The sequence below is a fragment of the Onychomys torridus genome, chromosome 2 (genome assembly GCF_903995425.1).
Source record: "Onychomys torridus chromosome 2, mOncTor1.1, whole genome shotgun sequence".
Taxonomy (NCBI): domain Eukaryota; kingdom Metazoa; phylum Chordata; class Mammalia; order Rodentia; family Cricetidae; genus Onychomys; species Onychomys torridus.
In genome coordinates, this window is record NC_050444.1 from 129,755,660 (window position 1) to 129,765,481 (window position 9,822).

Sequence of the window (9,822 nt, forward strand, 5' to 3'; positions counted from 1 at the left end):
AGGAGAACCGGGTTTTTTTCGGTATCGGAGGCTGGGTGGATCCTTAGCTAGATCTGCCGTTCTGTCCCTTGGAGTTAGTTCCCTTTCCCACGAGAAGCGGCTGAACTGAGTAGGCAGACAGGTGAATCAATAGGAACAACCGCACTGTTGGGAAGGAAACCAAGGGAAAAACAAGAACAGTTGATGGAGGTCTGCAGAGAAGGCCTCTGAAGAGGTGACCTTGGAACCAAGACGTGAGGGCTGGGAAGAGCAGAGACTAGGTTGCAGTGACCCACCAAGAGAGAAGGGCATGTGGGAAGGCTAGGGCTCTATAGGGAAATGAAAAGTGATAAATGGAGAGTTGAGCCGGTTATGGAAAAGCATTTAGATTATATTCTAGCCACACTGAAAGCCTTTAAGCATAGCCTTGTTACCCTGATTCCAGCCATTAGGATAAAATCTTAACAGAGAAGAGTCTAAAAACTGAGTCTGGATGAACACAAACTTTTGAAAGTTGGAGACAACAGTGATAGCATTTTCATGGGGTTTTTATAGTAACAGAACAAAGTTATAAATCAAGGCTTTTTTCAACTAAGTTAGTGGAAATGATTTATAGCACAGCTGGTCATCTCTACTATTGGCCTCAGATGCTATATGATGGCATTCTTAGCCTTTGGGTTTGGAAACTAGGGTTCTGTTTGTACATTACAAAAGGACTTACCTAATAGTCACAAGAATGTTAGGTCACACACAGAGGTGGACAATAAATGTCTGTTTAGGGGCTAAGATTGCTTGAGTTTGGCTCTGGACCTGCAGCTTTCCAGCTCTCCAAAATCACTGAAGTTGTGATGAGTTAGCTTTGTAGAATGTTTAACACAGAAATGCCTCTTTTTCTTCAAACTTCTGTTGACAGGTAGGAAAATCTGGAGAATGTGGTGTTTCCAAAAAGCTGATTTGGGGTCTGAAACCACAGATTTCAATTGAAGATGTTTAATTGTTCCAGTGTTGGCAGAGAAAGCAGATGATTATGTTCTTTCAGGGTTGAGTTTTCAAGGTATGTACAACAGAGAGGCTCAAGAGGTCTAGAGCGTTGAGGGTATTTGTGATAATGTTTAATAACCATACAGGAAAGCAAATAATGGCATTTGTGGGATGGTAGTGGAAGGTGGCAGGGAAAGGAACCAGGATATTTGAGCACTGACTAGGAAGCGGACACAGTGGCACGAATTTGGTCAGGTGAGCTAGCAGCAGGTGGTCTATACAGGATGTTGGGAAATAAAGTTTCAGAGATTGTGAGATGCCCATCCAATGTGTGACTGTGTATAAGATTAGAAGGCTGAGGAAGAGGCCATGTCCCTGTTTTTTAGAACTGAGTGACCAGGATGGACATTAGCTTTATCGTCCAGGTGAAAGATGGAGTCGATTATCATTGTAGTAGAGACAGAGAAAGAAATGAAGCGTTTGAGACAGTGATCAGAGGTTTAAATGATAGCTAACAAACAAGGAAGGTGGTAATTAGCGCTCTGATTACCCTCACTTTCTCTTCTGCTGGAACTCTGCTTCCTTCACCCGATATTCCCGGCTCGCCTCCACATCTGTCCGTTCCTCCCTGGTCTGTTCTTTGTGTTTTGTTTTCCCTAAATTATCCCCTTCCCTCTCCTTCTGTTCCCATTTGTCGCTTCCTTACATTCTCCCCGTCAGCTTCTCTTTTCCATTCTGGCATTTCACCCTGTTATCTCTTTGCCTTTTTGTAGGGAGGAAGGGAAACAGGATATGACCATTATTTAGCTTATCCACCAGAATGGAAATATGTCTGTAGAAACCCAAATCTTTGTTACTATAACTTCCACATTACAATTAAAATTCAAGCAGTTTTTAAAAAGTCAACTCAATCAAAAATTATTACAGAATCAATAGCTTTTTTTTGATGACACAGGAACGTTTAAATATGACAGGAATTTGGTTGGTTCGAAAGCTAATTAAACTTCCAGCTTTCTCAAAAAGAATGTTTTTCAACAGGCAAAATTTGTGGGATTTGCAGAGAGACTGGAATCCTCAGCATTATTTAGCTGAAGAGAGCAGTGCTGAGGTAGTTAGGAGTCCTGACATCCTCCCGCAGATGCCCTCTGTGCTCCCTCTTCCCACCTCTGCTCTCCTTTGTGCTTCTCTCAAGTTCCTCCTCCTCCACTTCCACAATGTCTGTTTCCTCCTTCCAGCAAGGAAGAAAGGATATTTCCAATTACTGCCAGAGAAAAAAATCTAATTAATAATTTATTAACATTTTTCCAACATACTTCATATATTGTTTGTTTATTGAACCATATCATAGCTAAAGTCTCCTGTATAGCAACATAATTATTGTTCAGTAAACTTATTTTACAGAAGAAACCCGAAGTCAAAGACTGAAGCAGGAAGATGGTAAGTTTGAAGCCAGACCCTTTATTCCCAGGACTCAAGAGGCAGAGGCAGGTGAATCTCTGTAAATTCAAGACCACTGTGGTCTGGTCTACATTCTTAAGTTCCAGACCAGCCAGAGTTACATAGTGAGACCCCCATCTCTAAAAACAACAACAAAAACCAGACAGCTTGATACAGAATTGTAATTGTAACGGCTGGGAGGTCGAGGTAAGAAAAGCAGTCCTTCAAGGCTACTTTCAACTGTATATTGCAAGTTCCAAGTCAGCTTGGGCTACATGAGACCCTGCTTTTTAAAAAAAGAAAGAAAGAAAATCCCAACAGGCAGTGGTAACACACACCTTTAATCCCAGCTCTCAGGAGGCAGAGGCAGGTGGATCTCTGAGTTCAAAGCCAGCCTGGTCTACAGAGTGAGTTCCAGGACAGCCAGGACTATACAGAGAAACTCTTGTTTTGGGGAGAAAAAAAGAATCCAAAGCCAAAATCAGCACAAGGCTATTTAGCAATAAGAAGCTAGGAGCTTCTGAGTTTGTGTCTTGGCCTGTGAAAAAGCAGAGCACATGAACCTTGAAAGAAACAAAACTGCCGGGCGGTGGTGGCGCACGCCTTTAATCCCTGCACTCGGGAGGCAGAGCCAGGCTGATCTTTATGAGTTCGAGGCCAACCTGGGCTACCAAGTGAGTTCCAGGAAAGGCGCAAAGCTGCACATAGAAACCCTGTCTCGAAAAATAAAACAAAACAAAAAAAGAAAATGTTTTTTTATTAGAAAAGGAGCCAGGCAGTGGTGGTGCATACCTTTAATCCCAGCACTCAGGAGGCAAAAGTAGGCAGATCTCCAAGTTTGTAAGTAAAAACAATTCTTAGCCTATAGGTTATAATTTACTGACAATCTGTGAAGTCCATTCCAAGCTCAGAAGGTTCTAACCATCCAGCTAAAACAGGCTTCTAAGAATAAGGACAACCAGTCATATTAGAAAGAGTAGCAGGAGTATAAAATAGGCCATATTGAGCTGAGTGTGGTGAGCCCTGCCTGTAATCCCACTACTCAGGAGGTAGAGACAGAAGGATCAGAAGTTCAAAGCCATTACCAGCTAAATAATGAGTTTGAGCCAGCCTGAGCTACATGTGACTCTGAAAGGCTTGCTTGCAAAATGGCCTGATGGATAAAGGTCCCACTGTAGAACCCACAATGGAAGGAGAAAAGGTTTTGAAGGTTGTCCTCTGATCTCCACTTGTATGCTATGGCTTGCATATACAAACACATACTAAACACAATAATTGGTTATAGCCCTGGCTGGCCTAGAACTGGTAGATTAGGCTGACCTCCAATTCACAGAGATCTGCCTGGCTCTGGTTCTGGGTTGCCTTTTCTAAAAGCAAGTTAAGCTACTTGCTGCCAAACCTGGTGACCTGAGTTGAATCTGTGGAGCCCACATGGTGGAAAGACACAATTAAGAAACATTTTAAGAATATTTAAAAATAGAAATAAAAAGATCATATCAAAGTAAATGTGCCTTATTCTCTTTTGTGCATATTCCCCTAGGTGACTACTACATCTCTGGCAACTGGAGCTAGCTATAAGGTCTTAAGGGTGTGAGGTCTGTGAGAAGAGTCTAGGCCACCATTGGCTAACTTCTAAGGAAGTCCTTGGGTCAAACACAAAAAGTCACTCTTTGTTGCTTTCATAGTAGAGAGTACCAGAACAAAGAATTCCACTCAAAGGTTTGGGTCCAAAACTTCCTTGAATACTTACATATATCAAAATATAGTGATTTTTCTGTTTCTCCCTAGACAACTGGCCACAGTAAATTGAGTAATGTTTTGCATCCTGCCTATCATCTCCCAAGTGTTCCAAGCAACAAAGGAAAATAATATTTTATGTTGAAAGACATAAAAAGGAAACTCAGATGCATATCTCTGACAAGGGTTTTACAAGGAGTCATTTGTAGGAAGGGTCAATCTGGACAAAAATACTTCATTTCTAGTTGGCTCTTTGAGCATGTTATTATCTATTGCTATTTACCAAAAGTTAATGGGTTAAACTATAAGAAAAATCTTACTTAGGACCTACAATTTGGGTTGTAGCTCATCTTTGTTCCATATGGTATCAGCTAATTTCTTCCAAAAAGACTCATTCACATGACTGATAATTTTGTATTGGCTTCTGTCCAGTTGCTCTGCTAGAACTGAGTTTCACCAAGAGTTGCTTGAATTTCTTCCTACCACATGATGGCTGGTTCTGATAGTAAACATTCTAAGTGGTGGAGAGTGAAAACTACAGGAGTCTGAAACCTGGACTCAGAAACTATCACAGTAATATTTCTACCATATCCAGTGAACCAGGCACAGAAGCCTCGCAGAGAGGGCATATAGATCTTTCTTGTTGATAAAGAAGTATCAGAGATTCTTAGGCTATGCTTGTTCTTATTCTCTATGTGAGTGAATGTGTGTGTGCAATGTGGAGGCCAGAAGTTGACATCAGGCACCAAGTCCTAGATATCTTGGAACTCTTATGTAGACCAGGCAGGCCTCAAACTCACCGAGATTCACTTCTGCTGGAACTAATGGTGTATGCCATTACAGCCAGTGCTACCATATTTTTTGAGGCAGAGTCTCTCACTAAACCATGAGCTCACCAAATCAGCTAGATTGGCTGGCCATTTAGCCCCAAGGATTCTCCCCAGTGCTGGGATTACAGGCACCTGGCTTTTTTTTTTTTTTTTTTTTTTTTTTTTTAAATGGGTGCTGGCAGTTGGACTCAGGTCCTCACTAGCATAGCAGCACTTTACTGACTGGGCCATCTCCCCAGTCCTGAGCCATGCTTATTAAAGGTGCTACAGGTTCCAAAACTCCTGTGTGGTGCCCTAGCTTTGGTAAGCTATGCTGGATCATGCAGTGCTTAGATCCTTTGTATGATCAAAGCAGACTCAGAGAACCTTCCTTCCATGAAACAAAATTCATGAGACACTGGGATACACTGGTGCTTAGCATTTAAGCCTCCTTCTACCCACAGTGAAAGGTCAACTTCAGCATCTTAGTCTTATTTTGTCCCCAAGGAATCCATATTCTCTTAGTCACAAATCCCTTCTTTCTCAGTGTCTTAGAGGTAAAGCACCGAGTTTCACCTAAGTGCAAACAATTAGATGTGCAATAACATTAGCACATACAGAACAGATGACTGTCACTCCATATAGGGCCATTCCCTATCAAAACCCATAGAGTAATTCCTAAGTTGACAAAGATACACTTGGATATTTTTTGAATGCCTATTATGTACCAGCTACTTATATTAGCTATTTTTGGATAATATTAAAACAAAATACTAAGACAATCGGGACAGGATTTTTCTCTACCAGATAACCTTTAACTGCTGAGTCCCAGGGAGGGGCAGAGTGCACAGAGTGTAGTGGTGTTGGCAATGTTCTGTGAAGAGCTGTGTGTATATGAATCCATGTATAAATATGTCTCTATTTTAATTGTTTATTTTGTTTTCAAGACAGGGTTTCTGTGTAGCTCTGGCTGTCCTGAAACTTAATATGTAGACCAGGCAGGTCTTGAACTCGGAGATCTGCTTGCCTCTGCCTCCCAAGTGCTGAGATTAAAGGTGTGCACCGTGTCTGTATTTTCACAGCCAATTCAGTCTTGACAGTTGTATATTGATTTAACATCAGCCTTGCTTTATAAAATCTTACCATGCTGTGAATTTAGCATTGTCATTTCATAGATGAATAAATCCAGGAAATAGAAGTACTTCATTAAGAATTACAAGATATAAGGAAAAAAATCAAATTCAAACTAATATACATGGCTTAAACTCTGCATTCCTGTACAATGATAACTCTATAATAAAATCCATACTCAACAAAATCCCTTCAGAGTAATTAAGTTACAGATAAGAATGCCAGTCTCAGGAAAATGTGTAGCAATTCCTATCCTTAAAAACAGCTCCAAGCCCGGTGGTGGTGGCACACGCCTTTAATCCCAGCACTCGGGAGGCAGAGGCAGGTGGATCTCTGTGAGTTTGAGGCCAGCCTGGCCTACCAAGTAAGTCCCAGGAAAGGCACAAAGCTACACAGAGAAACCCTGTCTCGAAAAACCAAAACAAACAAACAACAACAACAACAAAAAAAAAAAAAAACAGCCCCAAACCTATATTGGTGAATGCTTATAATCTGAGCACTCTAGGAAATGGATTCAGGAAGATCAGAAGTTCAAGGTGAGTAGTGAATTCATGGACTGCCTGGGATACAAGAGGTCCTGTCTCAAAAAACAAAAACAAAAACAAAAACAAAACAAAACAAAAAAACCCAAACCAACCAAACAAAAAGCAAGCAAAATTCCATATCCATATGTGCTTGCTTATTTAAATACATTGGGTTCTTTTTTTTGAAGATTTATTATCTTTGTGTGTATGTGTCTGTCTGTCTGTCTGTCTGCATGTGCGCACTATTTGCTGGTGCCCATTAAGGCCGAAAGCAGGTAAAGGGCAACAGACCCCCTTGAGCTGGAGTAAGGGCTGGTTGTGATCAGCCTGATGTAGGTCCTTTGGAAACACAGAAAGCACTCTTTAATAGCTGAGCCATCTCTTCAGCCTGTTTTGGGGGTACATACTCAGTGTACAGACATTCTCAGGGTGTATCTATTTCTAGTATACTCTTTCAGGGCTTAAGAAACTGGTTTGTCACCATTTGTCAATCCTTGTAAGAATTGTCCTTTAGAGGAAAATGATTATTCCCATTATTTTCCTCCACTTAGCAGCCTGTGTTCTATTAATTTTTCATGATGCAGCCCAAGTTTTACCACTGTTAGGAAGCTTTCCTCTGAGTTCTCAAGACTAAGTTAGCTATACCTTCTTTGTGTTTCTCCGCTCTCCAACCAAATCCCATGTTACTTCTGTTCTGCATTGGGTATCTCCACTCTAGACCCAAAAGCTCCTTGAAAGATGACAGAATTGAACCAGTCATGTGATAACATGTTACTAGAACATGTCATTACATGGTTACAAATGAAGGTTTCATGCTTTGTAAACAGGCTTACATAGCCATCTAATATACTGTAAGCTATTTCCTGGAGGTGTTGCTGAATGAATTTCTGTTGTAGGTATAACTGGTCTCTCAGGTTTCTTGCTTACCACATTCTAAAAGAAAAAACTGGGAGACCAAAAATTTATAAAGGAAATTGGGTTTATTAGCGCTGTGGGTGGAATTGGGGCCAGAAAAATTGCTACTTTCTCTCCACCATTCCTGTGGCAAACTTGCAATTTATAGAACCACGATATGAAAGCCAGGGAGTAGGATGAATTAGCTGTGAAACAGCTTCATCTGTGTTTTCTTGGGGAGAGCAACTCAGTGCTAATATCCCAGGTGCTTCCATCCTCAGCAGGCCAGCTCCATCCCTCAGAATGAAGGGTATGTTATATTGCACAGGAGGGGTGATTGATCCACTGCATAAAGAACTCAAAACTCTGGAGGAGGCAGTGAAAGCCCTGGCAGATGTGGTGTCTGGTGAGGTCCTATAACCTGTTTCAAGTTTCCTACTCCTTGCAGTTGTTGGCCATTGCTGAAATGTTTCTTTTAAATTAAATTTTAACATTTTTTTAGAGTTTCATGGGGCTGGAGAAATGGCTCAAGGATTAAGAGCACTTGCTGTTCTTGCAGAGGACCCAGGTTCAATCCCCAGCACCTGCATGATGGCTCACAACCATCTGTGATTCCAATTCCAGGAGTTTTGACACCCTCTTCTGGCAGGCACTCATGTGAGTCACAGACGAGTACCCATACATAAAAGATAAAATAGACATTTTAAAAATATTTTAAAAATTAATTTCATACATATTATATTTACATAATTTTCACCCCTCCTTCACACTCCAGTTCTTCCCTTGCCCTCACTTCTCAAATACATGACCCCTGCTTATTGCTACATACACACATACACATACATATATGTCTATGTAAACAGCCTGCTGAGTTCACTTACCGTTGTTGCTTTTATATGTATGTTTAGGACTTGCCACTTGGACTGAATAACCTATCAGGGCTTGTCCCTGAAGAAGACTGATTCTCCCCTTCTCAGCAGCCATTAATTGCCTGTAGCTCTTTGTCTTAGTCAGTGTTCTATTGCTGTGAAGAGACACCATGACCACAGCAACTCTTATAAAGGAAAGCATTTAATTGGGGTTTGCTTGCATTTCCAGAGGCTTAGTCCATTGTCATAATGGCAGGGAGCATGGCAGCATGTGGGCAGACATGGTGTTGCAGAAGTAGCTATGGGTTCTACATCTGGATCCTCAGGCAACAAGAAAAGATCAGGCCTGCAGGCCTGACTTGGGCTTCTGAAACCTCAAAGCCCACCCCTGGTGACACACGTCCTCTAAGGCCACATGGAATCCCAACCCTCCCATGTAGTGCACTCCCTGATGACTAAGCATTCAACCATACGAGCCTGTGGGGAGGGATTAATTTTCATTCTGTCCACCACACTCTTCATCTCAGGTGGGCCCTGGGAGATTTCTTCTGTTGGCTTATCAACTGGCATCATCATTGTGCAGCTCTTGTTTAGAATGACCGTATATTTTGAGATTTGAGTGCACCTTCCCTGTAATATACAAGACACTGTCCCCCAGCAGACCATCTTCTGGCTTTTACAGTCTGCCTCCCTGCCTTGCTTCCCTGGTGCACTGAGTCTTGTGTAAGGGCTGTAGTGTAGGTATGTTGGTGAGTGTTGGGCATCCCAGTAAGTTTTCTCTGTATGCTGACCCGTTAGGGATTCCTGTAAAGGTCTTCATCTGCTGAGAAAAGCTTCTTGGAATAAGGGGTGAGGTCTACACTCACATATGGATATAATAAAAAGTATTTAGAATGCAGTTAGAAAGTATATTGGTTCAGGAAAGGAGAACCTCCTATTGAAAGGTTTTATCAGAGATTCTGGGAGGGAGGTGGAGGCAGGAGGATGAAGAGAGCAGGCCAAGCCAGGAAGACTGTCACATAAAATAACACTTTAAAGAGCAATATAGCAGTTGCTTTTATTTATTTATTTTTGTTTGTTGTTTTTCAAGACATGGTTTCTCTGTGTAGCTCTGGCTGTCCTAAAACTCATTCTGTAGACCAGGCCTCAAACTCCGAGATCCACCTGTCTCTGCCTCTTGAGTACTGGGATTAAAGGTGTTCACCCCCACTGCCTCTTATTTTATTAGTGTATGTGTGTACGCATGGGTGCAGGTATGGTCACAGGACAACTTTCAGGAGTCATTTCTCCTCTCCCCCCAACATCTGCAGCCCGGGGATCACAATCAAGTTGTTAGGCTCAATTGCAAGTGTCTGCCCACTGAGCCATCTCCAAAGCACAAGTAGTTGTTTTCAAAAAGCAGTAGTTAAACTTAGAAGTCAAAACTGAAAGGGGAAAGTTGGGTGTTGGAGGTTTTAGAAC